The sequence below is a fragment of the Betta splendens genome, chromosome 19, assembly GCF_900634795.4.
Source record: "Betta splendens chromosome 19, fBetSpl5.4, whole genome shotgun sequence".
NCBI lineage: Eukaryota > Metazoa > Chordata > Actinopteri > Anabantiformes > Osphronemidae > Betta > Betta splendens.
The window spans coordinates 14,397,556-14,415,414 of record NC_040898.2 but is presented as its reverse complement, the minus strand read 5'-3'; the positions used below and the strand labels follow the sequence as shown (position 1 = coordinate 14,415,414).

General features: G+C 47.3%; 1 long non-coding RNA gene across 2 annotated transcripts in view; it reads right to left on the bottom strand.

Moving 5' to 3' along the window:
- Nucleotides 1-11,190, bottom strand: part of LOC114846045 (uncharacterized) — a 66,023-nt gene extending 54,833 nt beyond the window's left edge. The window contains exons 1-3 of one of the 2 annotated variants that reach the window (XR_008693234.1): nucleotides 9,749-11,190; nucleotides 9,472-9,665; nucleotides 7,414-7,523 (exon numbers count right to left, since the gene is read on the bottom strand). This is a non-coding gene — a long non-coding RNA (uncharacterized LOC114846045). Of the gene's footprint in view, nucleotides 1-7,413; nucleotides 7,524-8,037; nucleotides 8,321-9,471; nucleotides 9,666-9,748 lie in introns of those variants that run through there. The other variant, XR_008693233.1, reaches the window with a different exon arrangement.
- Between the last annotated feature and the right edge of the window lie 6,669 nt (nucleotides 11,191-17,859).

Below are 17,859 nucleotides of genomic sequence, written 5' to 3'. Positions count from 1 at the left end.
CGTTACGGCGGGTCAGAGGGTGAAGGGCGGCGCGGTGGCAAGGCATGCTGGGATACGCGCAGGGCGAGGCCCTGTCCTGCTGCCGCTGGCGGAGCTGCCGGGTGGACGCGACCCGTTGCTGGGTCCCTGGCAGCTGCTCCGGCGCCGCGGGGAAACCGACCCACGGGCATTAGTTCTGCTCAGACCCGCGGGACCTTATTCAGCACCGTCGCTTTAAGTCTTCATCTGTATTCAAATGGACTTCCACTAATAAGAAGGTTTTAACTTTTCTAATTGGATGGAAATGGAATAGATTGACTTGTGTTGGTTTTAAAGGTTGCACGTTATCTGAGAGGCACTTATATGTAAAGTGTTGCACTCACACAGGAATCTGGTGCCTTTAAGTAAAACTTGGCGGTTTCCCTCCTTCTCCGTGAGCCACGCGCTACGGGGGAACTTTCCAGCAGCAGGATTACAGATGCTGAGTCTGACACGCACCAGCATGACGAGCCGCTGGGATAAAGTCCCACTGTCTCATTCCTGCTCCGCTTTCCCAAGAATAAGCCAAGTGACTGGTGGGAATGCTGCTGTGTCAACACAGATTTCTCCGACCATGGTTCGACCAGTGTGCGCTGACGCATTTTCACATCTGTCAGTATTTTTGGAAGCCGTCACGATTCTGATTTTATATAAATACGGCTAACCTGTCACCATTTCCCTGTCTGCTCCTGCTGTCATCCTCCATAGGTTCAATCTGCAGCCCAACGCGCTGCCACGAAGCCAATGAGACAAACAGAGAAACGCTGAATCAGGTGGAAGCAACGCGCTAATTCTGATAAAGCTGAGGACCACGTTGCCAACGGAGGCAGCATTAACAAGTTAAAGCCTTGACCTTAGTATGTGCTGAGCTCACACGGTGAGCGGGGTAATGAAAAAGAACGGAGCATCCTCTAAAACACCAGTCAGCTCATGGGGCACGAGGCCCCAGCTGGCGTGGAGGCAATATGAAACACATAAACCCTTCAGATATTAATGACTCTGTCGAGCTGAAAGCCTCCGATGTTATTCGCTGATAGCCGCTAAATGTCCCTGAGTACTGGGAACACAACATTATAAGCATTCATATAAATATCCCCTCAACACTGCCTGTCCTTGAGGTTCCCATGAAAATAATAAGAGGTGGGCCTCCTGTAACTCAATACCCACATATTGCCTGCAGTGGTGGCGCCAAGAGATGAAATGAAATCAGAACAAGGTGATGACAATGATGCCACTTGTGGTGGAGAGGCAGACTTAAGGATCCGTTCCCCTCATGTTTCATCCCCTCCTCCACTGTCCCTCTTTAGCTTCCACTTGGCGAGCCTTGACATTGCGATAATGCTGGTAATAACAGTGATCAAAAACCAGCGCACAAAGCGCCTCGGCGACGGCAATCATCGCGGCCATAAAAGAAAATGGAATCAGGTTAATAACACAATCTCCATCCACAAGCTCTAATTAAGATGGCACGAAGGTCTCGTTCATAAAAGACAACAAGAACAACAAGACAAAGACAACAACAACGTTTGTTTGTTTGAGTAAGGTGGTGTCCTTTTCTTGTGCCATAGTTTGTGTTTCTGATGATATTCAACAGGGGTCAAAGCTGTAGTCCTCAGGTAGTTAATGTGAATGAAGCTTGATACACTAGTGTTGATGTGCTCCTCCTCTTAACCCCGTCTCCATCGCAGCCGTCCCTTCAGCAACGCCGGCTTCTCCTTCAGCAGCACGCTATCCACGCATGGGGGGCAACAAAAGGCCGCCCGCCCCTCATCGTCAGGGGGCTTGTCCTGTGTTTAACCCTCAAGAGCCCCCGACAGACCAGAGTCGCGCCGAGCTGGTGTCGGGTTTCTGGGATGAACGGGTAACTTGGACCTCATGCCTCATGGGAGAGATGACAGTGAAACGGGATGGGCCCAGCAGGTTCTTGATTTCATGACATGGCTTGAAAGGCTTTGGAAACACTTCTATGTTATTTAACTGTGTGAGAATGCAACCGAACCAATGAACAAACACTATATTCATTCATTCATTCATTCATTCATTCATTCATTCATTCATTCATTCATTCATTCATTCATTCATTCAAACATGTAAAAGCAGTTGAAATACCAATCAGCTTCCAATTTACCTGGTACATGCTTGAACAGAGTAGGAAGAAGTTAGATTATAGTTCTACCCCTTTAAACATTTTTTTAACATTTAGGAACTCTTTAAACTATTAAATTACATCACTGATTGTTGTTTCAGAATAAATTATGTCAAAAATGTAGAGAGTGTCTTGGATTCTTTGCCTCACATGTGGTTCTACTTCAATATAAATATGTCAGCGCATTTATATAAATATGTAATTTCACTGGTAGAAAGTGGCTCCAGTGAAGGCTGTTGACACCGTGGTCTGTGGTTTATTACTGTGATTCTGGAAAAAAAGCTCTGCTGGATATTTAGTGTATTTTTTATCGCTTTCAGCAACACTGACAAAATGCCATTCACCTCTTTTGTTCTAGGATAGTGGCACAAACCTCAGAGGTACATATTTCAAAAAGAAATAATAGAGGTGCTGTAAGTGAAGGCAAACCGAGATTGTGGCAAGTATTAAGACACTTGATAGTGGATAATTCCCCAAAACCAGGTCAGACTGGGGAGAAAATTGCTTGTTTGACTGAATGGTTGACCATCAACACCAAACACAACATTCTCCACTCGTCGCAATCCCACTGCTGCATGTTACTATGAGACCTGTAGCATCTCTTTCCAAATGTCACTCATGTAGCTATTTTCTCAGCAAAATAGGGGCTAAGAGGAGGAATTAGTGTGGAATTATTCTGGGATGTTGCGCTCACTCCGAAACCTCCCTGCCTGATATTAAAAGCAAAAGCCAATGTGAAATTATGGGTGACAGACATAAACAGAATGGTAAACCCAGACGGGTGCAGTATTTGAATTGGATCTGAATCGCCTTCACACAACGCTGGGAAATCCCACCTCTGGCCAGTTACACGGCACAGCCATCAACTCAGGCAATGAATAAGAAAGGAGGTGTTGAGCTCTAATATCCCACGTCTGGGACCAACGCCACTCTGAGGCGACAGTGACAGCCAAGTTAAACAACAACGCTACACTCTGCATTAGCCACTACTGTTAAAGCCACTGCCGAATGTCAAACAGCGTCTTCTCTCCTATGGAGTTACAAATGATTCCACACTTTTTGTTAATCTCACATCTCAATTATTGCAACTGCTCCTTCGCAGACGCCTAAACCCAACAAACTGCCTCGTGTTTGTGTGAAGAATTTGAATCACTGCAGGCCACAGACCAGGCCACGACCATGTTATTCTCACACTATGTACTTTTTTATTTGCTCTCATTCAGCTTAACACACATTTGTGTTTGTGTCTGTAGTTTGTTTTCAAAACCAACGGTACTCGTGTCACAAGTGACAGTGAATCTCACCTACGCAGTCGCTGTGAGCCCCACAGCCTGTAGTTTTACCATCACACAGTAAGAGCCGGGAAGCAGAGATATAATTCATAACTCATTTACAGCCTGCCTCATAAGATCTGGATGACTCAGAATTTATGACAAGCCATTATTCTTATTAGACATGTAAAAGAAGGCATTAGCCCACGCCAGGCATTAGTAAAATTCACTTAACCTAACAAGAGGGAGGCTTGGGAGGAGAGGTGGGGGTGGAGGGTAGTTATATTTAATCAGCAGGACAAGGTGATGGCGCAGTGCCCGATTTCATAACTAGTGTGAAATGTCCTTAGTTCATGGATGTGACTCACTGTAAAAGAAGGGTGAAACTAGGTACAAGATGATATTTTAAACTGATTCCTGCATGAAAAACCTGATATTTATGTTGAACAGCTGATTGCGTGCAAAGGAAGACATGCAGAAACCCGCCACTGCACATCAGACATAATTCCATTCTTCCATTGATGATTTAATGCTGCAAGACAAAATAAAATAAACAGAGTCAAGGAGCTATGATCCCCTGTTGGAATGCTTCATGTGGATCCTAATACTGCAAGGCCGCTTTAGGAAACCCGGCTGTCCCAAGCAGCGTCAAATCCCACATGGGGAACCCGGGAAGAGCGAAGAGCCCGAGCTACGGTTCCTTTGATTTTCATTTTCAATGACACGGTTCTCACGTAACCAGATAACTGTTGCTGCCTCTGCCAGACAGCTGGACCAAGCCTGAGCTAAAGGAGGGAACAGGTGGGAGAAAACCACCTCATTGGAGGAGGAACTGCTCACACGTTAGTAAAAAAACAAGACTAAGAACACCAGGTTGGTGGATACGTAGATGTCCTGGAAGCTTGGTAGAACAATCAGACAAACAAAATGCTCAAAACGCTAACAAAAGCAATGAATTGAATTGTGTTTTGTGACCACACAGCTGTGTAACCTCTGGGCAGAGTGTTAATTCATCAGGATTGCAGCTATCAACTGCATCAGTTCCTCCATAAGTGAGCATCGCCTCCTCATGGGCACTGTTTTGAGAGATATCCCCAAGGGGTAAACACCATTAAGGAATATGGATTCCATCCCACTCATGGCATTATCGAATCCACCAAGAATCAAATGAACATCTGTCGTTGTTTTACTTCTGTTTACTAGTGGCATAAAAGCGTTGAAAGATTCTTTAAGCACAAAGACGTACATATTTTTCTGACAAAATGTGAAATTAAGGCAGAGTCGATGAAGTGATGTGTTTTCCCACTGACAGAGTCTCATGGCTTATGGCTTTGCGTTGTGATATACGTCCATCATCTCCAGCAGGCTCCAAATCCAGATCTCCTCATTGATCCCACACAAAAACAAATGGCAATCTCCAACAGTGCATCCCAATGCTTCATCCTGCCCAATCCATTAACCCCTGTCAGAAATCCCCCACACTGAAGATGCAGAGCAATGACGTCCCACTGACAGGAGGAATGAGGGAAGGAAAGAGCTGTGAGAGAAACAGTGAAGCAAAGAGAGACAAGGGGAACGTACAGCTCAATAATGACAAAGTTTGAGTATAAATCCCTCACTAGTTTATGCCTTTTATAATCTATAAGCAGGTATTAAAAGCACTTGCATTTAATGAGTGACGTTTGTGAAGTCAGTCACGTGTGTCCAAGTCCATCCATTATCTTTACTGCTGATCCTGCTGAGGGTCGCATCCTGGAGCCTTTCACAGCAAGCCATTAGGGGAGAGGCTGGACAGGTTGCCAGACAACTATTCACACATATGGACCATTTACACTGACCAGTCAACCTAATCTGCATGTCTTTGGACGGTGGGAGAAAACTGAAGGTCACAGCAAACCAATGTAGGCACAGGAAGTAATAGTTTGCAACGAGCAAGAGGTAGAAGCAGAGTTTAGTAGTGGTTCTACTCATCCTCTGTGCCAAAGACATCCTAAATGTGCAAAGCGACTTGGTTTCTCTGTGATCAGCACCCAGGAGGCGGTAGATGAGGTCACTGACAGGCCTAGAGTCCACACCACTGTTATGACTCTAATCTAACAGCAGACCTCGTCACACGGCGTAGAAAGACCCCGCTTGTCCACCAGGACCTGTGCATTTTGCACAGTTCAGACCACAGTCGTCTAAAGTGAGGCTATAATGAGGCCTTGAATTGGACAGTGCTTTCCTGGCTTACTGGAAAATGGCAGCACCAGCGGCCACCGTGCGTGCCAGCAGGTTGGGGGGAGGCAGCAGGTCTTCATTAAAGCCGAACCGCAGAGCGAGGAGGAAGGAGACCTCACTCTCCCTGTTCTCTCTGGGGCCGTGCCGGCTTTGTCAGCCCTTCTTTGTAATTACAACACCCCCCCTCCTCCTCCCACTGTAATTAACAGCAATAGAATGCATGTTGTAATTCAGCCTCCTGCTTTGTCATGCTGATACATTTCTGCGGCAGCGCTGATGTTGGGTGGGCCGCTTTCATGCTGCTGCAGTGCTTTTATCACCACGCTCCTCAGTCTACTAGAAAATACAGTATATAATCAATCAGAACGAATTATTGATGAGGGAGTTAAACAAAAGTTTGATCCTGACACTGATTGGAACTCCTGCGTCTGAGCCACCAATGGTTAAAAGGTCAAGGCGGGTCTTAGTGGGTCAAAGCCATCTGGGGTCACCAATGTCACCGTTCTGTGGAGGCCTTGTTAGTGCATCACTAGTCTGACGCTTAAATTGCTTCCAGCTGTACAAAAGTAGGTGCAGCCCCAGGTCATACAGAGCGCTGAGCTGCTAAAGGACAGCAGTCAGAGGTGAAACGGGAGTGAAGACGGGCTGTGATGTGCCTCAGTAGCATAGATGCTTATCACACTTAAAAATAAAACTCTCTGGACTGGCTTCCAGATAATCAAAAGAATCTGAATCTATATATCTATATATATGCTCATCAGCTCTTCTCTGTTGACAGGTCAGGACACCGATGGCTGAGCGAGCGTTTGATGCTGGGGCGTAGCGGTGCCAGCGTGACTCCGTCCTGGCCACTATAAGGGGCCTGTGTTTTGTATACCCTGGCAGTCACACTGGCTGTAGGTTCATATGTATAAAACCTACCGCCGGCCTCCAGCAGCTCCAGCTACCAGCTCCCAACCCGGCTGTAACTGGATGGTATTTTTACCCTGTTTGTCCAAAGGCCCTTGGCGCACAGAGGAGGAGTGAGAGAGGGATGAGTGGCAAGAAAAATGAGCCATCATCGACGCACATTTGTGTCACGCAGTGTCCGACGTGCTGCGTAATGTATGAGAGCACTTACGTCTGTGACACGACGGGGCATCCATCACGTTCCTGCTCAGTCCGTTGGAGAAGGATTTCAATGCGACACCTGAACTAGGCCATTGTTCTACGCCTCAATGCAAATTATCATGCGGTCTGGATTTAATGGTGGAATAAATTGGTACTAGTGAGTCCAGACAAGAACGAATTGCAGCTTCCATTGGTAATTTTACATGTATAGATTGAAAAACGCATTCTTAGATTTTATCCTGTGGCCTGTTTACACATTTACACACAGTGTGGCGTTACTGCCACCTTGATGAGAAAAGGTATTAAGTCCTTCAGACACGGGGTCAGAGTTCAGGGTCAGAGTGGAGGCGAGTGCACCCCGACCTAATCTCATCTTATCACCCACATGTTGCTGCAGGAAACAGAATCTGTGGCCAGAATCCTTTCTAATCATGTCTGAGTCCAGATCCTATGTCAAATATGGAAAACAGGGGTGTTGCATTCAGGGACTCAGGGGGGACTGGCAAAGTTTGCTTTTAAGCCACATGTGGCCTGTGAGCCTCTGTTTGAACAGGCTATTCATGCTCCACCACATTCATTAAAGAGTAAATTTACAAATAAGCATCGACTTGTGCGTCTCAGAGGGGAGCAACCAATAGGTTTACTCACTTCAAATGATCCTGAACCCACAGCGCTGGACACGGTTATCAGCTACAGGTGATGACGCTTCCCGTTGGTCTGGTGTGGACTTTGCCCGTTCTGCACAGCAGCTGTCAGATCTGTGAGGAGGAGCACACGATGAGCCAGGAAACATGAGAATTCCTCCTCTGTCACTCACAGTTAAGCTTAAGGCCAATGAAATGAATGTACAATGAACAGCTCAAAGAAACCACTGAATTTAGTACCACTTTGTATTGTTTTCAAATGTTTCATGTGACATAGCGCTTTAATTAAATTTAATAAAACGTAACATTCTGTTTACAGGTCAGATAACAATTACGTGTACAATAGGGAAATGTATTTAATCGCATTTAAGGTAGATTGAGTACAACTACTACTAAAACTACTACTACTGACAGCGTGAAACAGGCTGTTGGTGTCAGCAACACAGTGAGCTTGGACCCAGCTTTCATCAGTCTGCAGCAGTTAAGCTGTTACAGCTGGCTGATGTTAGCATCCTGCTAGTTAAGCTAACACATTCAAGCAGCATTTAGGCTGCACTATCGCATATTTGGTAATTGGTAAATAACAACCATACATAAAAGTATCATATTGTGTAGGATAATTAATTACCTTATTTGCGACAACATTGACTTTGTAGGAGACTTCAATAGTATTAAATGTGCTATTATCATTCCCAGCATGCATTTCAGCGCGAGGCGCTATAGATGATATGTGTGATATAGGTATAAAACACAAACTACAGTGCAATGTTCCAACTAGCTTCTCTCTCTCTTTGGGGTGTTTTTTCCTACTGACGAATAGAAGGTCACAGAGTGATTGAGCAGCTTCCCAGAATGTAGAAATAACAAAAAATGCTATTGGTTCACCAGTAATATGGACTTTATATCTGAATGTTTACATTGTTTATTTAGCTAGCGGTTAGCTTAGCACTTACCGTTCGTCGCTCATAATTTACCTGTACTAGCTAGCATGCTAGCACATACATGTATGTATCAGATTCCTTAGGATAGTAGCTTTCAGTTGAGCCATATTATCATATATCATTAGGTTTGGATAAAGTATCGTAGAATTAGAGCCGCAAATGGGTCGTGGGCTAACATTAGCATCTAATGATAAAGATTTTTTTGTTTTTTACTGGGACTGTGTTTTATACACCCAAAAGACATTCATGTAGTGCTGTAGCCCTTTTTTACTGTTTCATTTGATGTGAGACATGTCTTTACTCTGTCAAAGGGATCCAGTCTGGCCCATTTCTCACATATATGAGAGGACTGGGAGGTCTAATTAATAACGTTTTATGTCGCTGCTATGTGTTTATGCTCGCTGTTATGCTGCTGTGATTTTTACTTCCTAAAACTATTTTCTTCTGGTAATAATGAAGTTGATAAAATCTGAAGTGTATGTCATTTCATACTAATCCATAAAAAGCTATTTATAAAATTGCTCTCTGTCGGAGGAAGCACTAATCTCTTCTGTAAATGGCTCAACATCATTTCCCAGTGTCCTGGAATTTTTTATTACAGCTCAGAGACTCAGTGCTAATTAAAATAGACCTGTGTCACTTCAGCCGTCTTTACGTACTGTGTTGTTATGCATAGGTTCAGGGTTTTCTCTAAAAATAAACATAGAGCTTTATTTTCAGTGGTAGCAGCATATGGTGACTATTACAATAAATATCTGATCCATGAATTATTACAGCATGTCATGGGCGATGTGATACAGCACAGGCCGAACACAGAACAGAAGTAGGTAGTAAGTAGGTTATGAAATTAAGAGGTTGTTTAGAAAACGTACTATCAGTCTGTTCTTTTTATGATTTTTAGTTCATTTATTACACTAAATATGAATGCTTTAAATGAGCAACTACCCAAGAGTCCTTTTCAGACAAGACTTGCATTGATTTAGTCATTGGAGAATTAAAACAAGCAAAGAGAAGTGAGCAGTAAAGTTGTCAGACGTAATGTGTGACAGTGACAGTTATGTACAGTATCTATGAACTGTGCTATGGTGAAATCTCAAATTAATATTGTGTTGTTTGCTCACATAGCAAAGTGTCATCAAACCAAACCAGAGACGCAGGAGCTGTCGGAGCTGCAGCTGCTCCCTTCCTTCTCTTGCTCTGTTTGTTGTTGCTTCGGCGCTGATGAGATCAGCGTGGATTACAGTTGTCTGACAGCCCCGCACCACAAATCTGCCCCGGCGCTTCCTGCGGCGCTGGGACCCGGTCAAGGTGCAGTCTGAGAAAATGAAACTAAATTTATGATTCTTTACACATCAGTCTTTTTATGCAGCGCCTGCAGGAGAGATAATGAAACCCGACCTGGTTTTCCAGTTCGTTGTGGTTCGGTCCGTCTTCTGCTGATTAGCATAGCATAGTTTCATTACTTTTCAGCTCACACAGTAGCACCTCCTGCAGTAAACCACTCTGCCATGGGAGTAACTGATGTTTATTCACGATGAAGTGTATTTGTGTGACTGTAAGGGCAGGGACACGCACTGATTGGGGGACTGACAGGAAAGGCTGCTTCCTGTTCAGACAGTGTGGATGTGCTGATGTGGAACAAGGCCCACGGCGAATCCCTGCTTCTCCGCATGGCTCCCATTATCTCCCATGAGCTGCAACCGGTTCCTGCTTCCTGTCCCGTGGTGGAGCCAGGTAACACGACGTCCCATTGTAACCCAGCTGGAGAGGAGCATCGCGCCGGGTCCCGCCTCCAGCTCTAACGGGCAGGAAGCATTGTTAAAGAACAAAGCAGCTCTGTGTTTTGGAGGAAAATGAAAAAATAAAAACAGCCTGAGCTCGTTTCTCTCATAGAAATTCGCAGCATGTTTACTCTGAAAGCCTCACGTGTAATAAATAAACCAAATGGATTTTAAACATACTGAAGGTTTAATCCAGGTTTTCCAGACAACTGGACTTCATAGGAAAAGTCCAGCTGTTTATTTTGGGTGACTTGCAGAAGAAAAACTCTGCATGACAAAGTGTATTTCCAGCAATTATGTTTGTGTATTTCAATTATCCAAAATGTCAGAAAAGTTTTTCCTGGGCTCCCAGAGGAAATAGGTGATTCAGTTCCACTGTGAAGACAAACAAAGAGGCCGGACTGTTTTGCCAAAAAATGCAAAACAGACACTTTGTTTAAACACTTTGCTGAAAGCACGTTTCTCCCAAATGCACAGCTTGGGCCTGAACAAAACATTTTTCTTTTCATACATCTGACACCGCCGTCCGTCTGCCGCTTGGCTCGGCTTCGCTTGATGCATCTGTTTATGGGAGGGAAAAAACACCTGCATATCTCTCTCCCAGCTGAATGGCTCAGAAGTGCTGCCAAGGAGAACTGGACAGATGTGGGGACTGGAGCTGCAGGAGACAACTCCATCACTCTCCCCACTCGTCCCTGCACATAAATCTCTGTCTATCGCCGCTGCACACGTCCCCTGAATCCCATTAGCGCTGCGTCTGCTGCGAAGGGCGTTGGGAGGCGAGGAGGGAGGCGCCGGCTGCGCTCCCGGGTCAGGAGCTACATGTGTGGTCCGTGGCCCGGCGGATCCTCGCCCGGTGCCGTCGCCACCTTGGGCTAATGATGTGTCTCGTCCTCCAAACGTGCTCTCGCTCCGGCGGCGGCTGAGTCACAGAGGAGGAGCCAGAGGCCACTTCCTGGCGACCGCTCCTGCCCTGCGTCTCCCTTCAACCTCCTCCGGAGCAGAGGAGTGACGTCCACGCGTGTTTACGGATGTGAGCGAGCGGTGATTAGGTTTCTGGGAAAGTTCTGAGCTGTCCGTCTCCTTCGCTGCCTCTCTCTCTGACGCCCACACAAACCTGGACACAATGTTTTGCTTTTAATTGAGCTTAAACATTCGCTGGCGACTCGCTCTTCCTTCGATGCCAAACCCCTTTTGAAAAGAGGTTTTGAACGAGGTGAATGGTGAAATTATTACCAACTGTCCTTTGTGCATTTCCAGCTTTGTGGTTCCTTTGGAATTATTTTACTTGCAGCCCTGTGATGAAGGAAGACTTTCTCTCTCCCGTGTTTTAAAAAGTGGTAAATGCTGATTTTCCTTTTTATTCTGAAGCAGAATAAATAATTTCCTGCCAGATGCACTTATGGGCCTGTGGTTCTGTTTGATGGTGCGTTTGTGAGCCTCTTCCTCTTTCTTTGTTACAGTTTTGTGACTTTGACGACGACATTCTTCACATTATTGAAGAACAGCAACTCGTTACGTGTCCGACCCATTAACCTGTTAATAGCTGCTGGAGGTAACATGGCTGGTGACTTCCTTGACCCGTCACTTGGTGCATATTAAATATTGGACATGAAGGATGTGGCAGTGACAACAAAGGCCTCATTGACTGTGAGAGACAGGGCGGTAATAGGATCCAGGCCGAGCGTTGTTCAGCTGCTCTTTATGGACATTCAGGGCCGATCTCAGCCTTGACCTTCGCCTCAGCGAAGCTGGACCGCGACAATAAAAACACCCCGTGGACTTTGACAGGAGCGTGGATCATTGTGGACTCAGTGGCACCAACGCCTGGCTCAGACGTGTGGCACCTACAAGACTCGTGATTTCGTCCGTTTCCAGAAAAATATTGAAGTGAACACAATTACACGTGACGTCTGTTTCTTCCCGGCACGTTGTTAATGTCACATTAATATCACAATATGAAGGATTTAGTGTAATTAACCGTTTATGAGTTTTAAATAGGACTCGACATCCCGCCATAATTGCGACCTGGAGCTGAGCTCTGTTCTGTCACACAGGATGATTTATAGCAGAAAACCTTCACATCATCTCATCCATCCATCTGATGCTGGGGCGGTTTTTAACCTGCACTCGCGACTCTAATCTCTCTCTAAACTCCCTAAAATCTACAGCTGAGTGAGACGCGGGTCCAGAGAGCACATGTAAATCTCATTAGCCGTATATCCAACTGTCTGAGTTGTGCAATTACCAAATAGTCTATGTGAAATTAATCAGAAAAAGGGCTGGTGTTTGTGCGAGGGGATTAATCTTGTCCTTATTACGCCAACAGCGCGAGGCATTATTCACGAAGCCTCGGTTTCTCACTTCTGCCGACCTGGAATGAGGAATTCGCGTCGGAGCCAAGAGCCAGAGCTTAGTTCTCAACTTCACAGTCCCTGACAAAACAGAGGTGTAATTATGTGGAAATTATTGATATAAACAGACTGACGAATGCCTCCGTGCTGAGTGGGAACGCGCGCTCAGGAGACGTGAAGTGGGAGTTTGCCCTCGAGTGCGTGAGCAAATGAGGGAATAAAGCAGATTTAGTTTGAGCAGAAGAATGAGAGAAACTGCAGCTCGCAGCACAATGCGCTCGACTCTGAAGAAGCAGGAGTGGGGGCGATCGCTCGTCCTTCCTCCACAGATGAGAAGAAAATAAAGTCTCCAGCGAGAAATACTGACGACGTGGAGGTTAGAAGCACTTGAAACTGGTCGTAGCACTTAATTCAATCCACACGGCTCTCAGGAGAAAAGCTCGGTGCCAAACGCAAATGTGCCTGGCAGCGCGGGGAGCCTTTAACGGCTCCAATCCATTACACGGCCTCATAAACGTCCCGGGGAACATACACATCATCTCAGAGCGAGGACTCATCCTCGCCCGTGTGTCCACAAGCAGAGCTTTTACCACGCGTCGGTGAAAGTGAAGCCAGACTGAGCTTCACCAGCAAAGTGGTTTTAATTAGCGCGTTTTCCTGTCATAACAGCAGAAGGAACGCAGGCCTCCGTCGTCCTGCTCACATTCAAACCTGTAACGAGCACCCACAGCCACGACGCTCGCCTCTGATTGGTCAGATCTGCCCCCGTCTGTCTTTGATGCGCGCCGCGTCGTTCGTCTGTGCTGTGACTGACAGATAGAGTCCTGCTGTGAAGGGGGAGGTGGGCTCCGCTTCCAACCAATGTCAGAGGCAGGTACAGGCTTTGTCCCGCATCAAAGGTGAGATATGACCCTCATTCATGACTTATTACATAAATGATCACGCTCAGCAACCAGCAACAAGTCCGGCAGAGACCCAGGAATTAGTCACATCCACTCCAGAAGAAGTCACACAGGAGGCGGCCGTGACCTCGTTGACCTTTGCCTCCCACTCTGTCACAGCCCTTCAGCCGTTTCCATCAGGAGGAGGTCAAAGCAAACAAACCGACGCTTTGCCGTCGCACAGCAGACAACGGGCAGGTTCCTCATTAAGCTTTCATAATAAATGATGTCTTTTTAATGATGACCTTCAAACATGGGAGGAATAATTCAGGAGAAGCCCCGACATGACATAGGTTTCTTCTGAGGGGATGAAATCAAACAGACCTTCAACATCAAGTTCCTGTTAAACAAACTCCAAGTCGCCCTTTTCTTCCTCGCTAATTTTATTGTCTCTACATCTGTTCAGCGTAATTCATAAAGACTTCTTGCCTTTTTTTGCGGGACGCTAAACTTCTCATTCTGGCTTTTACTGGGACTTTTATAGGCACACCTGGAAAATGCCCTGCACGGGTCACATGCTGCAATGGTAACGGCAGCAGCCTCCTGGAATCCTGAAGCTGTGACTTCATGTGGACCCGACGCCTCCACGTCCGCGCTCACATTTATCCTCACAGGCTCCACAGGCAGACTGCGCGTGAGGAGGCCGGTTTCTCTTGGCTTTTGCTTGAGTCGGGGTCATGACGGCGCTGCTGGACCTCTGCCTCAGCGACGGCACGTCAGGACGGCTCCGAACGCGCTGAGATGATGCGCGCACGACGTGGACGAGGCGGACGAGCGCTGAGTCTGGAAACACTCCACACGGAGCTCAGTTAGTTCATGTAAAAATACTAATTTTCACATCCATCACACTGTTAAAGCTCCAAGAGCAGACAAAACAAACAGAGGCAATATGAAGTGCAGCGCTAATGGCTGCTCCATTAATCTCAGCGACGTGCAGCTCTATTCATCAGCGCTCGTTGTCATCACCATGTGCACTGTATTAGCTCTGGTGTCGCGGTCGCTGGAGCTGCTGATGGCTCAGGAATGATAAGTGGGGATGGACCTTTGTGGGGGGGCGTCGGACAGGACCGACCTCCGCTGAGCATCCGGTTACAGGGCTCCAGACACAGAGTCCATTCAGCAGCGTCCTCTGGCCCGGAATCGCACGGCGGTGCCAAATGTTATCGCACCTTTAAAGATCGGACGCAAACAAACACAAACTCAAGACCCGAATCATCCACTGAAGCTCTTTGACGAAGAGGCTTGAGGTTAACATGGAGGTCAAGAAGCGGCTACGAACCTGTGACTCACATTCTTAATATTGATTATTGGTCGTCTGGAGGCAGCTGATAAGAGACGGACCCTCATCTGTGTGAAGTTTAATGGTTTAGCTTCTTCACGAGACAAGTACCTGCTGACGGAGCACCTGGGTTCCCCCAATCACTCAGACATGATCTTGGTCCTGATAGATAGATATGGTCCTGGTCCTGGTCCTGGTCCTGGTCCTGGTCCTGGTCTTGGTCCTGGTCCTGGTCCTGGTCCTGGTCCTGGTTCTGGTCCTGGTCCTGGTCCTGGTCCTGGTCCTGGTCTTGGTCCTGGTTTTGGTCCCGGTTCTGGTCCTGGTCCTGGTCCTGGTCCTGGTCCTGGTCCTGGTCCTGGTCCTGGTTCTGGTTCTGGTCCTGGTCTTGGTCCTGGTCCTGGTCCTGGTCCTGGTCCTGGTCCTGGTCCTGGTCTTGGTCCTGGTTTTGGTCCCGGTTCTGGTCCTGGTCCTGGTCCTGGTTTTGGTCCTGGTCCTTGCTTGCTCTCCTTCTGTTTATTTGTTTGTTTGTGTTTGTGTGTGTGCGTGGTGCTGAAAGGGCTCGTTGCCATGGCGACTATCTGCATCATTCGCTCCTTCATCCATTCCGCCACTTTGCGGCTCTGCAGATATCATTTCCTTTTGTTACAGTGGATTTTACGGTGGCCTTTGCTGCTCGCGTCGCCCTGAGGGGTTGTTCTCTGTCAGAGTGACGGCTTGTGCTGCTGAGGGAGTGGAGCGTTGTGGGCAGTGGAGATATTCACTCATCCTATAACTGCTACGCATGCACAGTCACAGTACATTGAGCAATTGATTGTTTGGGTTCACTTCATTCTGTTTATCAAATTTAAATGAAAGTGGATTTGAGCGTGAGACTGGTTCAGATCCACATCAACCATCAGCGTCTCCATGATGGTCTGTCCTCACCTCCTGGTCCTGTTGGCACCTTTTTCATCATCCACGCCCTGTTTATAAGTGCTGTAAACCCTGTGCTGTAGCCACTGACCTCCAGCGCTGTGTTTACGCATCTCAGCGATTCTTATCCCTGCTCTGGTGTGTGGCTCAGGGTGTTCCAACCACACGCATGATGAAACGTCAGTGGGTAATGGCAAAATAAATTCAGAATGATAAGAACATAAAAAAGCTTTTTATTTGTCCTGGCTCCAGGCAAGGTCGCGTTCTTCGTGACGGACTGACAAACAGCCTCTCCAGGACTGACGTCGCGTCGGGCGACGTGTTGACAGTGGATGTGGAGCTCCCGCTTCTCAAAATAAATGAAAACCGCAAACATTGCATGGACGCACGGTGCAGGAAAGGAATTCAAGGCCTCTCCTTGTTCTCCTGCACGCTGGCAGAGCCTGGACGTGGGGAGCAGGAACTTCCTGGCACGTTGGTGTTATTGTTGCAGAGGCCGAAGCGAGCGCGAGCCAGGTACCGAGAGTTAGTTCAATAAAGCGTGGACCAAAAACAGCAAATTGAGCAGGAATGATTGAGATCCAGCCCGTCCGGCCTGGGAGTGTCCTTGAATGCATCACTCAGACCCTGGGCTCATAGAAACTCCCAGGTATGAAGTCAGAACATCAAGAAATGGACAAACAGCAGAAAGATGAGGTGTCAGCACTGAATCATGTATGAAAACGTAACCTGGCATGAGGCGCTTTCAGCCACTGTCACAGCGACGTCCAGCCCGTTCGGGACGGATCGAGCTTCGTGCCAGAACCCTCTGCAGCGTCTCCACGCCGCTTAAAGGGAGCCAGAGGTGAACGTTCACAGTGAGTGCTTGAACGTCGCATGGATGATGGGAGGAATATCTGCACATCTGCAGCGAGCGTGATCCCAGATGTGACCCGTGTTCCCCTCGGAACCCGCGGCCCGGGACACACGCCACTGTTCCGCTCCTATGGAACCATGGCTTCCCTTTGTGAGGCAATGCGCTGTTTATACAGGCTGTGCCAACTGGATCCGTGATTGGAGGCCGCTGGTTTATTTTAATTAGCCATGGAGAGCAGTTCCGATGGATTCGAGTGTGACTCACCCATTTTTCAAAACATCAGTCTCCACCAAGTCCTGCTGCCCTTTGAGGTTAGGTTTCATTTCATATTAGTGAAAAGGAGGGGTCAGTGTGTGTGTGTGTGTGTGTGTGTGTGCGTGCGTGCGTGCGTGCGTGCGCGTGCGTGTGCGTGCGTGTTTGATTAACAAGGCGACTGTGTATTTTCTCTCTGTATCTGTATTGATTGCTTCAGTCTGGCTGTTGCGTCACCAAACCGCTAATTGCAGCTGTCTTGGTTCCGCGCTCGCTCGGCGCTTCTCCTCTTAAAACGCTCTCTACGCTGAACCTACTGTGTAATCTTGGGCTTTAGGAGTTAAAAAGCGAAGATAAAGTTCAGATGGCGCCGCGGCTGCCAGCCAAGTGGAAGGAAATCTGCTGTGAGCAAGAGCAAACACTCTTCTGCTGCTTCTCTGTAATTCTCTGTAAAATTATAAAGGAAAAAATTATATTTCAATCATCCAACAATTTATTATGTGGGATTTATTTAGAGCTGTTCTGTTGTCTTGTCTTGATTAGACACCGTACAATTAAACTGTGTTTACTGAAGGTGACCTGTCAGCTGGTGTTGGATCGAGGCTCCAGTTGTTTGGACTAATTGACTCCCGTTGAACAGAACCAGAGCAGCTGGGTCACGTCTTTATGACGCTGTGTGTTCAGTGTGACAGATGACTCGGCTCCATTAGAGGAGCAGGAATTTACGCACTCTCTGTAAACAAGCGGTCGCTGACTCGTGAATCTTTGCACCGTGTTCTAAAACCAGAACGTGAGGGAACGTCCAGAGAACGAAGCCGCGTCGTCCAAACGTGTGACTGATAAACACGTCTCGCTCCAGCGGCTCTGTGCTCGGCTGCTCCTGTCTGATCACACGCCGATGCGGCCTAATGATTTGTGCTGCTGTCGGTTTCGTCTGCTGATGCCTGAAAAGCTTGATAACCACCAACGGACCATCACAATCCCACAGCGTCACGCTGCGAACGCGCCGCATCACGTCCTCAGACGCAGCGGCCGCTGCTGTGGTGCCTTCGTCCCGGCTCAGATCTGGGATCAGCTGCGGAGCGAGCATCTGATTCGACCCAGCCTGTGGCCTGGCAGCGCAGACGTGCGATG